Genomic DNA, 21445 nt, shown 5'->3' on the forward strand with positions numbered 1-21445 from the left:
CATCACTACCCTTAGCAACGTAAGTTTTCTTGTTCTCCATAGGACGTAGACACATTTCAACATGTTGCTGTGTCGCCTGTTCTAATTTACAAATTTTTACTCCTATCATTTTGTATGTTATTGCTTATCTGTGTCCTATACAACGACTTCAGGAGTGTTAACAGTAAGCTTTCTTCAATAATTTTCATATGCCTCTTGCTTTTTTAAATCGTCCATTAACAGCTTTATAATTGTTGCGCCTGACACACCGCAGCTGCGAAATCGTTAACGCTTGATTTGTGTTTTTTGTTGTCGTTTTCATCGACTGTGTTGGCGTTAATTGTGGTAGTGGTGGCGGTGTTTGTTGAATTTGCGCGTGTTATGCATGAAATTTTAAAATTATTTTTCCTGTTTTTCTTGTGTATTTTTGTTGTTGCTTTGGTTGGCTTTTGTGATGGTGGCGGTGGTGGTGCTTGCGCTGTTGATTTCACGTTTTTTCCTGTATATTTTTGTTGGTGTTGGTGGTGGTGATAATGTCATTACTACTATTGATTATGCTGCTACTATCTCTATCCGTGGTTGTTAGATTAGCATGGCTCAGTGTTTCGAGCGTCGGGCTCACAATTATGAGGTAGTGAGTTCTATTCCTTGAGCGACTGTGTGTTGTGTTTCACGTTGCTCCAGATCACACAGCAGTAGAAATGAGCTGCAACGTCACTGCTGCCAAGATGTAGAGGCCTTTGTCATTCCCTTGGATAACATCGGTGGCTGGTATGCACGAGCGACTGCTGTTTTTTTATAAACAACCTTGCCCGGACTTGTGCCTCGGAGGGAAACTTTCTAGGTGCAATATCATGGTCATTCATGACCGAAGGGAGTCTTTACCTTTTAGATCAGCCGGGGGATTTTGACAGTGAAAGCCGATTTTGTCTTCAAAACTATCTCCCACCAGCCCTTCTTCTCCTTTTGACGAAGAAGCCTCCACCATACTGAAATTTTAAACAATATTTTGAAAAGAGAGGTTTTCTATTCGAAATTTTGCACCTTAAGGTAGATAAAAAATTTTGCTCGAACACTTGTGGTCTTCTCAAAATACGACTCACTATACACGAAAGAAGAAAACAAAATTAGACTTATAGGAATAAAAACAAGTCAATAAAACACGGAGTGTAGTCCTGGCCACAAACAATAATAATAATAATCATTTCTACAAATACATAAGGCATGAAAATTTTGGGGAGAGGACTAGTCGATTACATACCCCAGTGCTTCACTGGTACTTAAATTATTGACCCTGAAAGGATGAATGGCAACGTCGACCTAGGCGGAATTTGAACTCAGAACGTAAAGAAATACCACCAAGCATTTCACGGAAGTGCTAACAATTCTACCGGCTCGCCACCTTAATCAATAATAATAATAATAATAATCCTTTCCAGTATAGGCACAAGGCCTGAAATTTTTGGGGAAGGGACTAGTCGATTACATAGACCCCAATGTTTCACTGATGCTTAATTTATTAACTCCAAAAGGATGAAAGGTAAAGTCGACCTCGGCGGAATTTGAACTCAGAAATTAAAGACGGACGAGATATCCCAAGCATTTCGCCCAACGTGCTAACAATAATAATAATCGTTTCTACTATAGGCACAAGGCCTGGATTTTGTGGAGAGGGAGACAGTCGATCACATCGACCCAGGTACTTAACTGGTACTTAATTTATCGACCCCGAGAGGATGAAAGGCACAGTCGACCTCGGTGGAATTTAAACTCAACAATAATAATAATAATGATTTCAAATTTTGGCACAAAGCCAGCAATTTTGGGGAGGGAGTAAGTCAATTTCATCGACTCCTGTGTTTAACTGGTACTTAATTTATCAACTCTGAAAGGATGAAAGGCAACGTCGACCTCGGCGGAATTTGAAGTCAACAATAATGTAAATCATGTGTGTCACTTTGGAAATTATATATATGTTTTCGAACAATTTTTCTGTGCTGAGGAAGGGAAATAACCCCGGTATCGCGGTCCACAGATATTGATTTGTGCTGAGTGGGGATGCTAAACTCCCTTGTTCGAAAATATAAGGATACAGATAGTGTGTCGTATAGCCAGAAATTTTGGGGAGGGAACTAATCGATTACATCGTTCCTAATGTTTAACTGGTACTTATTTAACGACCCCGAAAGGACGAAAGGCAAGTCGACTTCGGCGGAATTTGAACTCAAGAATAATAATAATAATAATAATAATAATAATAATAATAATAATAATAATAATAATAAAACACCAACAAAACTGTTGTGACAGTACTAGAAGTGACATTACATTAAGTAATAAAATTGTTAGCCACACCGACCTTGGTATTATATTAATTCCTCGAAGGAATTAACTCACCTCTGCTTTTCAACTCAATATCAATGTTGGCCCGGTACCAAGGAGTCTTGTCACCAATAGAGAGCGTCAGTCAAATTAACGGGTGAGCTGTAGACTGATTAATTAAAGTTATTGATTAACGGCTAACTAGGTGATGAGAATTAATTTTTCCAGCTAGTTGAATTTAGTGGCTAAACTGTTTAGCCAAGACTCTATCTGCCAAACTGTTACCATAGCAATTATGAATTACCAATGATGTTTTCATTATGTCCTGATTCACACCACGTGTTCTGTCAATTAAACCTTTGACTCTTCCTTCATCTTGCAATTAAATTTCTATTATTTAGTATCGCTATTTTACTCTAGCTTCTTATTTTTGTTTTCAAACTTTTCCTTTTCTTATTCGGTTTTATTTAGTAATTTGTATGATTACTTTTTGTTGTTAAATCACTCAAATATTTTTCTCTCTTATAGTTACAGATACTATTTCAGATGATACAGAATGATAGTCTTTTTTCGTTGTTGCTGATCTTATTGTTGTTAGTGTTGCTCTTACTTGTGTGTGTTTTGTTTCCTTTTATAATTTTTATTTCTGTTTTATTAAATCACTAGAATCCTTAGTCAATTTGTTCATTAGTCGGGCTTAACCTCTGCTCACTCTTGTTTGTGACCATCTAAAAAAATACACAATGCAATTATCACGCCACCAGGAAAGTTGATAAAACATAACTGTTTCATTACACATTCCACTAAAAACGAAATATTGGAATTTAATCAAGTATGAAACGTTCCAAAATTAGATACATTCGCCATCTTTTCTTCCTCCACATTTTGTCTTCTTTTGATTTCCATTTCTTACTCGCTCTCTTCACTCTTCCTAGTAACACACTTACATACACTTCAGCTCTCTAATTCTATCTCAATCCCGTTCTCTCTTTCTTTGTCTGTCTTTTTGTTTCCATGTGCAAAATAATAATATTTCACATTTAATATCATGTACTTGCACGAATTTTCAGCTTGAATGTCTAATACCTGTAGGTCACAATTCATCGTGATGTTGGTTCCAATTATTTGCGATGCCTTACTAATTCATCGCCCGTTTCTGCAGAAACACTCTGTGAAATAAAGAAAAAGAATTAACATGTAGCGTGTTCGGTATACGGTTTCATTTCCAGTTGAGATACAAATCCGTTTCACTTGTGACATGAGCAGGCTGATAAAAGGCAGAATGTTACAACGTCTTAGGAGCCCAGTGTTATAATATTACGATCAAGTCATCAAAACGCTTACTTATACTTTACAGCAGGTATTGCAATTGAAGAGGTAAGCATCCAACAAATGGCGATCGGACCTGGAATTCGGTTGCCTGTCGGAACCATACAGAGGCAAAATATTTGGATAAAATATTTAATATCACGTTGCAACATGTCGACTCAACTGTAAATGAATCTTATTTAACTATATATATATATAAGTCCATCTTCTACTATTAATTCATATTATATATATATATAAATATATAATATTAACTAATAGTAGGAGATGGAGTTCGTATTAGACTCTTATGAGGTACAACATATGTTTTGACCTGTCGGTCTTGGTCTCTTCATGTACATTGATAAAGAAATCTCACTAGGGACTTTTTGTGTCGGCTGGCATGTTGTTATATACCCATTTAGTTCGAGCAAGAATAAAAGAAAGAAATATTCGTTCTAGTTTACATAAAATGACGTAATCTGCTTTCGCTGTCGTAACTGCTTAGAGGAAAAAAGATTGTAGAAGATGAAAGGAAGATTAATACGAGTAGTTTTGTGTTCGTGCATACACACACACACACACATATACATACATACATTTACATATATATATATATATATATATATATATATATATATATATATATATATATATATATATATATATATATATATATATATTTATATATATATATATATATATGATTGACCGGTAAAACCCCAAGTTTTTTTAATATTCTCTCTGTTTATTTCATCGTGTTCCTTGCTGTTGAAGAGCGTAGGCTTGAAACGTAAAATACTTTCTCACCTTCCCGAGCGTCAAAATAATGCACGTGCTTGTTTTATATATATATATGCATATGTGGGCACAGGACGTCACGAAACGTGTACAACATAAAATACGAGGTACGAGTACATGGAATATGAACTATTCTTTTTCAATCAACGAAAGACTCAAATGGAAAACAAGGCAAACAGCACAAAGGATGACCCTTCATCAGTTGTTGGCTGCTTTTCTACTCTCGTATTTCGAGCATTTAACAATACCATACGCTTTCGATTAAATAGTTGCTCCCGCAAAGCAAATTAAATAAAATTTGTGATCTTGCAAAGGGTCAGAATTGGTAACATAAACAGGACAGTGAAAACAAACAGAAAGGGCTGCTAAGCCTAAACGAGGTTGTGGTGGCGAACGCGTATAACAAGCTTGGACAGGAGACAGACAAGAACACGTCTTCCTTGATCCAGCTACAACAGAGAGAAAGAAACACAAATTAGGAGAAGAAAGATGGCCGGTGGTCAGCTAATTTACCGGTTTGAGAACATCGTTATTTAAAAATTTAATAATGCGGGTAGAAATTGATATTAATCAATTAAAACAAGTGGCCTAGCATATTTAAAAAATCCGAAGATTAAAATTATATTAGATACAAAATTAAGAGGAATGACCACCAAAAGTGGACTCCTATATGTTCTCAAACCGGTAAATTAGCTGCAGAAATTTATTAACTGCTGAGTTATTTCCGGCCTCAGCGCGCCAGATTGAAGACATTTGAAAAATACACCGAATGTAATTTGCAGAACTTTACAAATGCTTCCTTTCGGGTGAACGTTCTGTGTCTAGTTCTGGAAATTACATTTTGTAATCGACAGCATGGCCACAATCAAATGTCTGAAACAAATAAAAGAATAAAAGAGTAACATGTATATTAAGATGGACACAATGACTTCGTACTGGAGCTTGATAAACTTTAGAATCTGTACACATCGATTCATATCTGACAGATGTAACACATATCCAGGTTGAGCATGGGATCGTTCAAACAACTACGTACAGTGAAAGGGATGTGTATGACGTGGACCGCAGTTTGGCACAAACTGAAAGCTAGCGCTCAAACAAACCATATTTATAACCCTTGTACTTAGAACATTCAAGATGGGTCCAGAATGATCCATCACGTGAAGACAGGCTGCACGTTGGCTAATAACTCGACCTTTCACGTAATTAGGGTTGAGAAATGTCGTGGCTAAATCTTCATTATCTAGCGACAGTGTTTCGGATCTTTTCACACTCGAGCTGTTTTCAATTATCACTTTCTAATATGAAACTGATCCAGATTCAAATGTAATTCGATTTAATACGCCCAAATCCATTAAGCACTGTAGTATACACAAATAACATTAAGTTGTATTTGCGAAACACACACTCAATCACACACATACACACATACGCACACACACATACACACACACACACACACGTGTGTGTATATGTATGTATGTTTATAGATTTGTGCGCACATATGTTTTTGTATCTCTGTGAGTGTGTGTGTGTATATATATCAGCTCCACTCACTAAAACATATCTTTGGATATAAAGGTGTACTATTTAAATACTCACACACATACACAATCACTCTCAAAGACATACGACCAAAGCAAAACAAATGGTGATAAATAGTTTCCTTCATACTTTGTTCACAACTAAATTTTAGTTGATGTTTTGTACTTCTCTAAACTTTTGTTTCCTGTAATTACTTTGTTCTTTTTGTCTGAACAATTTCTACTTGATTGTGTCATTGTCGTATATCTTTATAGACAAAGTCGGAATGATAGTATAACTAAGAGAATAGTAGAAAATGACTGTGGGACTAACGTAAAGAGATTCAGATATACGAGATAGGAAGAGAGAAATGAAACCAGAAGCGAGTAAAATGAAGAGAGAGAGAGAGAGAGAGATAGAGAGAGAGAGAGAGAGAGAGAGAGAGAGAGCACAGAATTACTGACGCAAATGGTTTAATATAATATAATATAATAAACACACGCACACACACATATATTATTAAGATAGCTACTCACAATTTAAAACCAAAAAGCACAGTGACTAAGGGTGAAAGTCATCACCCACATTGCTAGAAATAAGAATATAAGCAACTCTTAGCTACGGGAAAAGCAGTATCTATTGACTGACAAGAAAGACAACCTCTCTACAGCAAGCGAGAGCACACACACACACACACACACACACACACACACACACACACACACACACACACACACACACACACACAGAAATAAAAAAAGCGATGGATATGCGCCACTTCTTCACAGCCGTTTCCAGCGGATTTGTTTAATAGATTAATGAGTATATTACTTCATATCTAAAAAACAAAAAACAAAAGAAAAACGCTTTCATCAGATGATACATAGCATTTCAAAATAATGTAAAATTAGTACTTTACCACAATCAAACTTGATTCCTGCGAAGCTGGCTTAACAGAGTTATTTTTAGTTATGATATAATGTACTCAGTAAACTATTAAAGAAATCCGCTGGAAACCACTGTGATGAAGTATCACGTATCCATTACGTTACTTATTTATTTGTTCATAATACACCTGACTGGAATCTCGACCCCTCGGGTATTCTGGAGTATACCAAATAACGCATGATCAGTACAACGTACACTTTTGGATTAGCCCATAGGCTATAAAAATACTCATAACGGTTAAATTGTCTGAATACACAATCTGAATTTTTCACTGGATGTCCTTCGGTACTCATGATATTTATTCGACTAAAGGTGCTGTTTAAAAGTTTATTCCTACCCTCGTTGGTGTTAATCTTTTAAGTATCTGATTCCTTTTAATCCTTAATTTTGTGTACATTGTGTATATATATATAGGTTACACTGCAAAATGGTATGATTCAAAAATATTTAACCTTCGTTCCTCATCTCGAAGCCCTTTTCGTTCCTCTACTCTTCTTTTACTTTACGTATTTTTCTTCACTCTCATGAAGCTCCATGTACAAAATCGGATGTGCTATAGAATATGACGAATATTATTCTCAGAAATTTCTTTGGAAGCGCTGAGGGAAATTGGTAGCAGAAACGGCTGTTAGATGTGTAATAAAGTTTTGTATCAAAAAATAATAATTGAAGGTAGTCAATTTGCTTGTTAATAAAGAATTTTCTCCATTTTCAGCTTAATTTAAATTTGATTCCTGATAAACTCTTGTTTATTTTGTTGTTGTCTGTATCCTATGAGCATAATATGCTTGCATATGTGCGCTCAGGGTTAACATAGGTAATTTTATACCAGTAGTAAAAACGGATATTCTTATCCCTTAGACGGTTATTCCAACTGCTGACTCTACTAACCTATATACGTATATACGTATAAATTAAAGTACAGGTGAGAATATACAAACCCCAGGGGGATAGAAATATCCAAGATTAGATTGGTTGAATACCTTATAGTATACGCACACATATATTATTATTATTATTATAAAAACCAAGAGAGGGGATGGAGATAAGATGAATGAAAATTTATCATTACAGTGATAAGACCTACAATTGTTTCAATTCATCGCTTAAACTATAAAATCAATGAAATTTAATTTAATTACATGAATTTGGATTTTACACACACCATCTAAATGATGGTAAGAGGACAAATTCTGTAACACATGCTTAATGATTCGATACAACTCTATTTGCACACATTTAGGCCTATGCAGTTGGCACTGTTTACTCAATACTTACCTTTGCTGAATTAGAGAGTGTGCTGCCACTGTCTTTAGTTGGATTTGGTTCATCCCAAATCGCAGATGCTTGGTTATCTTAGTGCTCCTTATATTCATCTTTATCCACTCAGTTTGTTTAACGAGGTATTAAAAGCTGTCAGGCGAAGAAGTAAGATCTCCCAAGACATATAATTAGAGGTAGTCTGGCCGTGGTAGGTGTGTTGAGTAGCAGTCGAATAGTAGTTGTGTAGCGGTTGAGTAGAGATCATCCGAAGGTACTAGATTACAGTAGCTTGAGACATAACAGAAACCATAGACAGTTGCAGTATTTGGTCGTAATTTTCGATGAGGAGAGTAGAAGCTTCAAATCATTGCAGTATAAAAACCTGTTGAGGACCTTTAATGAAAAGATCACTGCTTATATTTACAGTCTTCTCTCCAAAAGTTTAATGCTTTCAACATCTCTCACTAAATTAGTTGTTGTATTGAGGTGGTCTTTACGCAGGGAACTTTTGGATTCCTTCTACATTATCCGTTCGTTTGATGCTATTAGAAGTGCTATAATTGTGAACATCAGTTCAGGCAGATGAGAAAAATGTTCTCCACAAAAAGAGTAAAATGTCCCGCTCTTCTTACTGAATAATCTCAGTATCTATTCCGCCATTCTTCTACACATCGTTGCTATTTTGGTAATGTACACGAATAGATATTTTATTATCCAAACTTTTCCTCAGATCCCGAACAGAGTGCAATTTTGGAATTGCAATTTTTCCATGTCCTGTGTACCCTTGTTGTCTAGTGAGTGATCTTATCGAAAGCCTTTGTAAAGTCGCATGACTTAAATAGCTAGTTCAGCACCAAGTCGCAGTGTTTCAGGAGTTATGTAAGGTGACTTTGTTCTGGGCGAAATATGCGCTGAGTTTTAGTCAGTGATACATTTTATTTTAAGAACGTGATTAATTTTCGTCTGATAATTAGCCCACTGATGTTCCTGATATGCGAAATCAGTGAGATAAGCCTGTATTTTTCAGCATCTGCTCTCTTTTATAAATCGGGAAATTAAACCTTTTAAAAACTTTTTCGCTGATTTCCCATTTGTCAGAGAGCTTTGAAAGAGTATTTAGAATGGCTTAGCAAGAGTTTGTTTACACGCTTTTATGATGGATGCAGGGAATTTACCAGAGCCTGCTGCAGAATTTAAGTTCAATTCATCTTTAACTGATTTTACATCTTCCTCCTTTATGTCAATGATAGCTTCCACCATCCTATGTAGGGATGTTTTGTTAAAGAACTACTATGGTTTACTTACCTGCGTGTGTCCCAGTGAGGAGGTAGAAACACTTTTGGACTTCTCATTCAGTACTTCATATACCTTAGGGTCTGGCATTAGTGAGTTATCTGTTTAGGACAATTGCCTAATTTTGTGATGCACAGAGACTGATTTTATAGCAAATTTTTCTATAGACATGGTTGCTTTATCTGGTCTCTTTATATCGTAAGAATGCTTGGTTTTCTTCTCTACGTCTTCAAAGTGTCCTTCTTAAGCTGGGTTGTTTACTTTCTATTTACTCATTCTGTTTATTTTATTGACCGTTTAGTTGATTTGAAATCTTTGTAGTGCACCTCATGGAATTTCGGTCTCGGACATATTTCATGCATACCGCGTACATAAATGACACAAACTGTTCAACTGTTATGGACCCCTAGAGAAAAATTTTCTCACCAACCCTGTTTGAGGATCTCTTCTTGAATTGACTTCCCCACGAGGTTTGCAAAAATTTAAGCTGGAGAATGTTGCATTACTTCTGACTGAGTGTGTTCCTACGATTCTCATAGGGCTATATATTGCAAATTCTATTAGGTTATGGTTCGAGTAAATTGTCGATGTCACCCCCACTTAAGGTATGTATTGCACGTTGTTTGTAAAGTAGAGATGTGGAATATTTTTAAATTTGATAAATTGGAACAATTTTTTCCATGAACAGTTTTTAGAAAAATTGAGTAGCTATTTTTGCTTCTTTGTGTTCATGCAGTGACATTCCAGAGAGAATGTGACTTCAATCTATTCAATGTTAGGAACCTTAAAAACACCGAAGAGTATATTGGTCCAGTTTGGTTAATGTTACATCTCTGTTAATAAGGCTCTCTTCAAATATATCCTCATGATTTAAGGAGGTACCACATACCCTCATAGTCTGAGGCACGTGATGGATGGTACGTTGTAGATTTAATTTCATGAAATTGCTTCATATGGCTTAATATGTATTATGAATATGCTGGAATGGGTGTTAGAGTGTGACAACTAGACTGAAGGGATATAGTCTTCAAGGCCATATATGGCAACTCTCCCATGGTTTCTGTCTTCTATGTCAGTATGAATATGATCTACATCAGTATTTAGATCTACCAGTCTTCTATATTACTATTTGATGGGTTTCTGTGATTGGTAATGCTTATCTTATTACCTGATTGCATTTGATAAAATCTCATAAGCAAGGGATTTCGCTCTTAGTTCTAATGGGTATCAATTCTTTAACATTTAGTAGTAATATCAATGTGATGATTCGATGCGTATTGGTGGCAGCCATCTCGGGATGGCCTATTAACGTAGACTAGTGTACAAACATACCTTGTTCTTATTATCTGCTGCAACCAAGCTAACTTCCGTATAATCTTTTGTGTAATGCTTAAAAATATGGGACTGTATTCTACTTCACTTCTGTGGGGTAGATAGTGTGTGTTTAGTTTTTTTTTATGTGGATGGTCATGTCTTTGAGCTTCGGTTATCATGTTCTACTGAAGATTTTCTGTCGGTTACTGGGTGTAATTTTCTACCCTTCGGTTGATTTCTGAGGAAAAAGTTACCCCTTTCAGCATAGTTAGAAGAAGATTAGAGCGAGCAAAGAGAAAATGTGTTCCGTCTTCTCCATACAATCAGGGTGCATTTTAGCTGGAACGTACAGGATTTTGTTAGTTATTTTACTGGTGTAATTTTTTGAATGTGAAATCTAAAAGCTTATTCTTAATTTTGCTTTTAATCACAAGTCTGTCTGTTTTAAATGCTTCTCGTTTTTGTAGTTGATGACAAAGCTAACTTCACCTTGTTCAGCATCTGCATCTTTACTACTTTCCTCATTAATGGTATTGGAGCCTATTGTGTTTGCAGTGGGATTCTTGGCACCCCCATTGATCATATCAGACTCTTCTCGACTACACTGGAGTCTTTGGCATTACTACTATTGCTTCTTTCATCGTCTGCAATTTATTTTCTTCTTTCATGACAACTATAGCAGGTGTAAATATGGTGTGACAAAGTCATAAGGGCAGGTAAATTTGTTGTCTTTCCTGTCAATTTGCGCCATTGAACTATGATGACTATAAATTGTGAGAAAATCTAGACTGATTGAAAGAGAGCGCCCAATATTATTCTACACTATTAAGAAAGAGTGCAACTCTCCTACTCGCCAGCATCGCATCTTCTAATTCTTATTTGCTTGAGTCTGTTGCTAAATAAGCTTGCAATTTGTTTTGTTTCATAAAGGAATTTAGTCAACTTGCCCGTGAGTATATATGTTCAGATTTGTCTTCCTTGTTTAAAGAATACTTTAGAAGAAATTCAGATGCGAAACAGAGTAAAAGGGTTCAATATGTTTTGAGGAGAATAAAGAGATGTAGAGAAGAAATAGAGAATAAGCGTTCAATTCATTAGTCATACATGAGAGGATAAGAAGGCGGAGACAGAGAGAATGAGAAACAGAGAGCAGTAGGCCGTTCTATGACAGCTATGGTACATTCCAAGTTAAAATTATTCCATTGTGCACTGCGTAGCAAGAGAAGCGAAAAACGAAACGAAAAGAAAGGAGCAAGAGAGGGAGAGAGAGAGAGAGAGAGGGAGGGGAGAGAGAGAAAGGGAGAAAGAGAGAGAGAAGGAGAGAGAGAGAAAAAGAGAAAGAGCGCAATAACATAACTTAATAGTTTCATTACTTGGAGAGAATTATATAGAGAAAACTGGATCAAAATTTGCGGATATGAAGAGGAACAATTAGTTTTACTATGGGGAGAGAGAGAGAGAGAGAGGAAGAGAGAGAGAGAGAGAGAGTGAGAGAGAGAGATAGAGAGAGAGAGAGAGAGAGAGTAATACGAGGAGGGAGTGGAACTGACTATCTTGCAATAGCGGCGAAAGAGAAACTGGTTGGAGAGACCCAGTGAGAGTGCTTTATTGATATCAGTTTGTTGATCTCACTCTGGCGAAAGATAAGAGAGAGAGCGAAATATGTGAGAAATATGAATTTGCTTTATCCCAGCAGAAAGGGGAGAAGGCAACTAGTTATCTAACTATAATATAATAGGTATTAATTTTTGTTTATTAGACTGTGAAAAAAAGTGAGGGAGAGAACAAAGCAGGATACTTTTGAATGGAGAAAGACAGATGGAAACCAACTGCGCCATTAAAGAGAATAAAAATGGAGAAAGTTTGACAGATATTAATCGAGAAGACCGAGATATAAAATCAAAGAAATTTTCACGAAAGATTAAAATCAATAAACGAATGGAATTAAAACTAAGACAAGAAAAAAAGAAAAGTGACGATAGACCAATGTTGAGATTAGGTTTGGAATCAAAATTTAAAGGTGTGAGAAAAAAATATGAGAGCGTACTTTACATCGGATATTTCTGCATAAATGAAATAATTAAATAATTTATTTGAAACCTGTGATGAGAAAGAGTTTAGTTGAATCGTGTGATAAGAACTTAGAAGTTGATATTATCAACAGCGTAATAATCATAACACTATATGTGTGTGTGCATGAGTGCTTGTATGTGTGTTTGCGCGTGTGTTTGTGTGTGTGCGTGCGAGCATGTGTGTGTGTAATGATAAAAAGATACATATACGTTGTAGTATTTTAAGTTAATTATAATAAGGTGATATAAACAAAAGATAACAAAACGAGAGGAAAGAAATGTATGGCAATGTAGAAATGTATGGCAATGTAGAAATGTAAAGGTTGCATTTAAAATAAAAACACAGAAGAAAAATGCATGACAGCGTTTGTTACACTAGAGATTAATATATAAATAAGTGAATAAATGTAATTAAATTATTTAGTTTGATCGTGCGATGAGAACAACGTTGTAAGGTGATATCTTGATAGGCATATATATATATATATATATATATATATATATATATATATATATATATATATATATATATATATATATATATATATATATATATATATATATATATATATATATTTAAATTATATGTATTTATTTTATCCTAATTAATAATAATTCGGATAGAATAAATGGGTTAATAGAAACCAGGGTAGCAAAGATCACAAAATAACTGTGGTGTAATTCCTGTTTTTGAGGCAGAAACTCCTTGATATTTTGGGTATTTGAGTATATATAAATTCAAGGAATGGAGTGAACGCATGTTATAACTGCATACTTTATTCCGACATATGTTTCGAAGAATTACAATTTATGCGATCCATAGGAATCGTCGATTTTAAAAATGTAAACTTCTCCTCAGGGAAATGTATGGGGATCATCTTAAACGTAAGACATTATGACCGAGTATGAGAACTATAGTTGGATAAGGTTATAACGTAATTCATTTGAAAAAACCGTTAGAGATGTGGACGCTACCAGATAGTACTTAGGACAAGAAAGGAAGGAAGAGAAAAGATTAAAAGAGAGAGAGAGAGAGAGAGAGGGAAGGAAAATTCAGAGTGTAGATTTTGAAGTAGATGGGATGATATAAATACAATAAAAAAATTTTTGGGGAAAGGAATGTTATGTAATAAAAAGGCATTATAAATGGAGTTAATACTGTGTTTCTATGAAAATATTGAGATGAATGTATATAAACACTTATATTTATGTGTATGCGCATATATATACATAAACAGACCTACATTTCCTCCAATAAGTTCATATATGCATATTTATATACACACCTACGTCAAAATTCACACTCATATATACATACGAACACACACACATATACATATATATATATATATATATATATATATATATATATATACATATCAAAATATCAATACATACACATACTCATATACATATGTATACATATATACATACATACATATATATACAAGAATAAGGGCAGAGAATCGTCAATTAATAATAGAATTAATAATTAACAATTCCGCCAAGTAGTTCAGTATGAAAAAAACCTTTATCGGTAAGACTATTTATCATTATAAATATACAGGGATTAGCAATTGATAAATAGTCTTACCGATAAAGGTTTTTTCATACTGAACTACTTGGCGGAATTGTTAATTATTAATTCTATTATTAATTGACGATTCTCTGCCCTTATTCTTGTATATTTATATTTGATATCTCTAAGTTAGATGGCTAAACCGTAATCCAGTTTCGACACGGAACTTTTTTTCACACGGGACTATTTGTGACGCACATGGAATAGATTTCTTTGAGGTGAGGTGCCTGAACTCGCTAGCCGATGAATTCGTAAGTGCCTTTCTTATCGTTGATTTTTGGTGTCGCATGGCCAAAGATTACCGTGAATTTTTTTAGAGACACTTTCAAATTTATCAGAATATTGAGGCTGAAGATTGGAATAGTGAAATTTCTATTCACTTAACCATGAAACGATTCGTATCCAATTAACTAAAAGCTTGGCTTGTTTACGCTTTTCCCTCCGGTTTTTTGTTCTATGTGTGCCATAAATATCGCCATCCACTTTAGAGAAAATTTGTAGTTTGGAATCAGTAGTTCTTTGACTGCTATTTCTAAATTTTCAGTATGTTGGAGAAGCAACTCAATTGCTAATCCCTGTATATTTATAATGATAAATAGTCTTACCGATAAAGGTTTTTTTCATACTGAACTACTTGGCGGAATTGTTAATTATTAATTCTATTATTAATTGACGATTCTCTGCCCTTATTCTTGTATATATATATATATATATATATATATATATATATATATATATATATATATATATATATATATACATATACTTATACACATACACACATATACATGTACACACATACATACACATCGATACTCATCTATATATATAAAAATGAGAATGTGTGTCTATCTGTCTGTCTGTCTGTCTGTGTGTGTGAATCCCTAAAACTCGAGAACTACGCAACCAATTTCATTCACATTTTACAGATGCCTTACTTAGGGTTCCAGTTGTGTTCTATTGGTGGTTTTACTCGAAGGAGATATTTGCGAAGTGTTGTATTACACTTGAATACTGTCCTGGTGTCATATGGGCCGCACATCTTTTCGGAGAGGCACATAGGATAGACAGATGTGGACAGTTTATTGATTTCATCCTCTCTTTTCTTCATAGTTGGTGTGAACACTATGTTTTTGGGGTAGTTGTTGCTTAATAGATTGTTATTGAGTTTTTTCATTTCTTCGTGGTTTGTACCACGATCACTACTTATAATCTTTGCTCGATTTTTTAAGCACTAAGCAATCCCTCTCTTTACACTACTTAATGCAGCTTAAATATGGAAATTGAGATTGTTTGGTATTCATCCCATACAGTATTCTTAGTCAATTTAATTACAATCGCAGGGGGACAGTCGAAATAAATAGACAAAATCCTTTCACATTTATAATATTCTCGAACCAAAACTCAAGCAATACACAGTAACACACATAAAAGATATAGAAAGTAATAATACAGAATTACAACATTTTAATAAATAATAAATAAAAAATGTGAAAACAACTAAAAAATTTTCTGTAATGCAAATATACGACAATATAAATTTAAAAAGTATCGAAAACAGTCAAAATAAAATCCTTTCACTTTTATAATATTCTCTAACCAAAACTCAAACAATAAGTATAGAAGATAATAATACAGAATTACAACATATAAATAAATAATTAATAAAAAAATGCGATAGCCACTAAAAAATATTTTCTAATACCAGTATACGACCATATAGATTAAAAAAGTATGGAAGACCCTATATACAAAAACTATGTACGTACAACGAATTTGGATAAATGGTTTAAATTAACATATACATTTATTTAGATGAAAGAAAATTACCGGAGACAACGTGTTCTGCCAAAAATAACAGCAAAAGAAGATTTTTTGGATAAATCTTTTAAACATTCATCTACATAAAAAGAAAATGACAACTTCCAAATCCTGTTTCCTGACTGGGCTTTCTGACTGGGTGGACAGTCGAAATAAATAAGTAAACAAAATCCTTTTACTTTTATAAAAATATTAAAAAGTATGGAATACCCTACATACAAAAAAAAACTATTTCCATTTACGTCCATTTACGCGGGAGCTCTGGGAAAAATGTTATAGTACATGACCATTCTTGGGACATAAGTAATATGTGTGTAAAGTTTGGAGAAAATCGGATGAGAATTGTGGAAATGTATACGTTATTATACACACACATACAGCAATTTACATATACTAGATATATATATATATTAGATAATAAAATGAATGGTTTACACCTGGTAGCTTACTGGTAAAGCACGATCACTTTCACAATGTTCGTTATGTATATGGTGAATGAAAGACGGAAGATGGGATTTACGATAATCTATATATATAAAAATGAGAATGTCTGTCTGTCTGTCTGTCTGTCTGTCTGTCTGTCTGTCTGTCTGTCTGTCTGTCTGTCAGTCTGTCTGTCTGTCTGTCTGTGTGTGTGAATCCCTAAAACTCGAGAACTACGCAACCAATTTCATTCAAATTTTACAGATGCCTTACTTAGGGTTCCAGTTGTGTTTTAGTTAAAAAAAAATTTAACTTCTTGCAGAGTTCGAGCTCACGGCAACATAATATCTCCTCCACTATTTAAGTATTACGTGTCAAAAGTGAAACAAAAACACTCATGTCAAATACTTTCACTTTAAAAATGAAACTATTCCACTAACTGAAACAATCACATTTCGATACTGTATTGACAGATACTTTCAGAGAGAGAGAGAAAGAGAGAAAGAGAGAAAGAGAGAGAGAGAGAGATGTATATGTATACATATAGATGTATATGTACATGTTATTCCACTAACTGAAACAATCACATTTCGATACTGTAATGACAGATACTTTCAGAGAGAGAGAAAGAGAGAAAGAGAGAAAGAGAGAAAGAGAGAAAGAGAGAGAAAGAGATGTATATGTATACATATACATGTATATGTACACGTATATGCATAGATATATATATATATATAGATATAGATCTATATGCATACATGTATATGTATACACATGTGTAGATGTATATATATATATATAGATGTACATGTAATATGTACACATATATACATATATATACATGCATACAGATATCTATACATATATACACCCATCACACACAAACACATGCACACAAACACACACATTAGTCATTTTTTTTCTTATCCAAAACTACGTCAAAAGTACTGAACGGATCTTTATGAAATTTGGAAATTATATTCTATGTATAACGGCCATAACTCCCATAAAAATTCATATATTTTTGATGTTGATGAAATTTTAACCCGAACATAACAGATGAGCATTATTTGTAATTCAACGGTACAACAGTGTAAGACTACCCTTTCAGATATACTTACATTGTGATTTGTGCAATGTGGTGCATAAATTGTCAAGTAAATGAGACGCATCTTTGCCTCCACTGATTCACTTGCAAAGTGTTGAGTAAAATTATTTCGTTGCAGACCTCCTTTGGGTCTTTTTATTATCACTACGACACACATAGTCCCCAGTTGGTAACATTGATTTCAAGGCCCTCCTAGATGAGAGACTGGCATTCCACTTAATGTCTATGTTCCATGCTGGCATGGATTGGAGAGTTATTAATGTAGAAATATGGTATCGTAGCTACTAACAGTTAAGGGTTGCGTAGTCTAGACGGCGTTTTTAGATTTCATTATTCTCTTTAACCCGGGCAAAGCCGGGTATTTCTGCTAGTATATACATAAAAACAAACATACACACACATACACATACACATATATATGCATCTAATCCTATAAACATACATATACATACACATATACATATATATATATATACACACATATATATATATACATATATATACATCCATATATACATATATATACACACACACATACACATATATACACATATACACACACATACACAGATACATACATATACACATATACATATACACATATATATACACACACACACATATATATATATACATATATATATATATATATATATATATATATATATATATATATATATATATATATATATATATATATATACGCACCCATACATATTCACAAATACACTCATATATGAATATATATAAAAACAATTTTTTCATAAATATATCTGTGCACAAAAATATACATACATCCAATTAAGCATACATAGATGCATATTTATATATTTTTTATAAAAAATAGCAAAAAAAACAACAAAAAAATACATATATGTACACAAAAATCTATACAAACACATCTAGTTTCATACAGAAACATGAATATATATACACACACTCTCCCACAGATACACGTGTATGTATAAACACTTATACACGTACCATTATACATACATATATATTTTTTATGTATTTGTTGTTACATGAATTTATATAGATACTCATCTGAAGGTAATTCATATATAAGTGAATGACATGTTAAATGAATGAAAATTAATTAATGAATTAAAGAATAATAAAGTTAATGGGTTGTCCATTAATTCACATGAAATGATTACTTTATTATTATATGCTGGAAAAGTTGGGCTGAATTAGGGGTTTAAAGAGTAAATCTTGCTTAAGAAGACAAAGTCAAAATTATAAATAAGGTTTACTACAGTAATTCCGTAACATATTTGTTAGTGTAAAAGTTTTATCGAGATTTGAAAATCACAATATATTATGCTGGCCAGTAAATTTTTCGTCAAATAATGAGATATTAAAATGATCGGGATATGTTTTGTTACGAGAATAAGTATAATATTTAAGCTATGAATGATAGAAATTAAAGATGTTTCTAGGAACGCTGAAATGATGAATTATGATCGTAGATTTAGAGAACTCGTATTAACAAAGCCAGGAACATAATAACTCTTATTATTGCTAAGCCAATTGGTGAATAAATTTATGGATCGCATAAATTGTAATTCTTCGAAACATATGTCGGAATAAAATATGCAGTTATAACATGCGTTCACTCTGACTGAACACTATTCAATTTTTTTCTCCGTGTTTTTCTCCTTGTCTCCGTATTCTTTCTGTTGAAGAGCGTAGCTCGAAACGTCAAAGACTTTCCGTATTCCCGAGCGTCATACTAATACATCCTTTTGTTATTTACATCACCTGTCCTCGTCTGTTGTTTTTTCGTATATTCTCCCATATATATATATATATATATATATATATATATATATATATATATATATATATATATATGTATGTATATGTATATGTATATATATATACGGTGATATATGTGTTTGTGTATGTGTGTATTCGTGTGTATGTATGTATGTATATATGGCAATATAGGTTCGTAGTTACAAGTAATATAGAAAACTCAACTGAAACATGGATTACAGATTCGAATCAATAAATGAACGCAGAATTAAGACAAGTGACGAGAAAAGGAAGAGAAAGAACAAAATGCAACGACGATCTAGAGATACAAGGATAATACTTGAGTATTGAAGAATGTAAGAAAAATATAATAAATATCAAATAAGACTCTAAGCTACTCTATAGATAAAAAATAACTAATAGCACACTTGTGGTTTTAGAATGGTTCTCTTTATATATTTCAACGATCTTGCAAAGAAATGGAACATGATTCCACCTGCACTTTCTTGTGTATAAATTGATGTTAACATGGTATCTGTACAGTCAACCAAAGACATATTTTCGTCATACGTGTTGCGTAACTAATATAGTAAACACAAACACACACACACACATGTAATTGAAATGAACTAAATTTAATTAATCTTTCAAGACAAATGTGAACTTTGAGATAAATAACATGAAAGATAAATTTAATCTGATTTATTTCAATTTATTTTCCGTCTTCTTGCAGCATAACTAAGCAGTCTTTTAAAAGGATGGAAACCGGTAGTATAATTTGTTAAAATGTAAATATTCCCGTCTTTTTTTTCCATGATAAACGTTTCGAAATATTTTCTGTTTGCATATTTTCTTAATGCAAAGCTTAACACGCGTTTTCAATATATATATGTGTGTGAGGGGGTGCGTGTATGCGCGCGTATACGTGCGTGTGTGTGTGCGTGCAAAATGTGAAGAATATGCAACTAGTATTGGATGCATATTCTTGACTTTCCACACACTTCATCTGCCAGCATTACAACTATTATGTAATTCCGAGCCCCGAGAAACAGCTGTCGGACTCAAAATACCATACTCCCTGCCTTTAATTTTCTGAATCCAGCATGTTAAAAAAGGATTTAGCTAAGCTCATAACGTTTAGTGAGAAGCGGAGTGTATACCACCGCTTTTTATTGGGTTGTTTAGGAGTAGTGTAATCTATATTTTTAGATATCAGAGGCGGGTAATATGGCCCGTAAATGTTAGCTGCTTTGGCTTTTGACCTAGTATTATATTGTGCGTGTGGGGTCTAAGTTGTCTTAATCCGAGTTCTCCTGGGGTTCTAGTATAATGTATGTGTGGTCTGTTGTGATTCTGATGGTTGGCATGTTGTTGTGATATGATTTGAGATATATGTTGCTTGATCCTAGTATTAGAGATGTGTTTTATTGGTTGGGAGAAGCCGCTGGCAGCGGCGCTTGGTTGTAATATGGGGCGTGATTATAGAATATTTCCACAGTGGACGATGGGTCAAATATACGGATCGAGATACTCTTAACTATATTACCAGAGGTGGATTTGTGGTGATTGGAATTAATGTTTAAGTGCTTAAGGTATTGGTTAGGTTTGTGATATGGGGAGAGTTGGAAGGTTTCTAAGTTTAAAGTTACATCTAAAAAATTAGTGGTTTTGTGGGAATTCTCAAAAGTAATAGATAGATTGAAGTTAGAGAAAAAAATTGTGTAGATCTTTCCTAACGCGTTCTAAAGATGATTTATTAATCTCCTTGGTGACTAGCAAAGCGTGATCTCTGCAGAGGCCTCGGATGATGTTAGGGAAATGTATTTGGACGTGGTGGAGTATGTTTAGTCCAACGTGGTCGATGACTTGGGCGGAGCCGGATGATTCCATACTAATGGTATCCAATATATATATATATATATATATATA

Source organism: Octopus bimaculoides, chromosome 7 (genome assembly GCF_046866305.1).
Source record: "Octopus bimaculoides isolate indiv1 chromosome 7, ASM4686630v1, whole genome shotgun sequence".
NCBI classification, from domain to species: domain Eukaryota; kingdom Metazoa; phylum Mollusca; class Cephalopoda; order Octopoda; family Octopodidae; genus Octopus; species Octopus bimaculoides.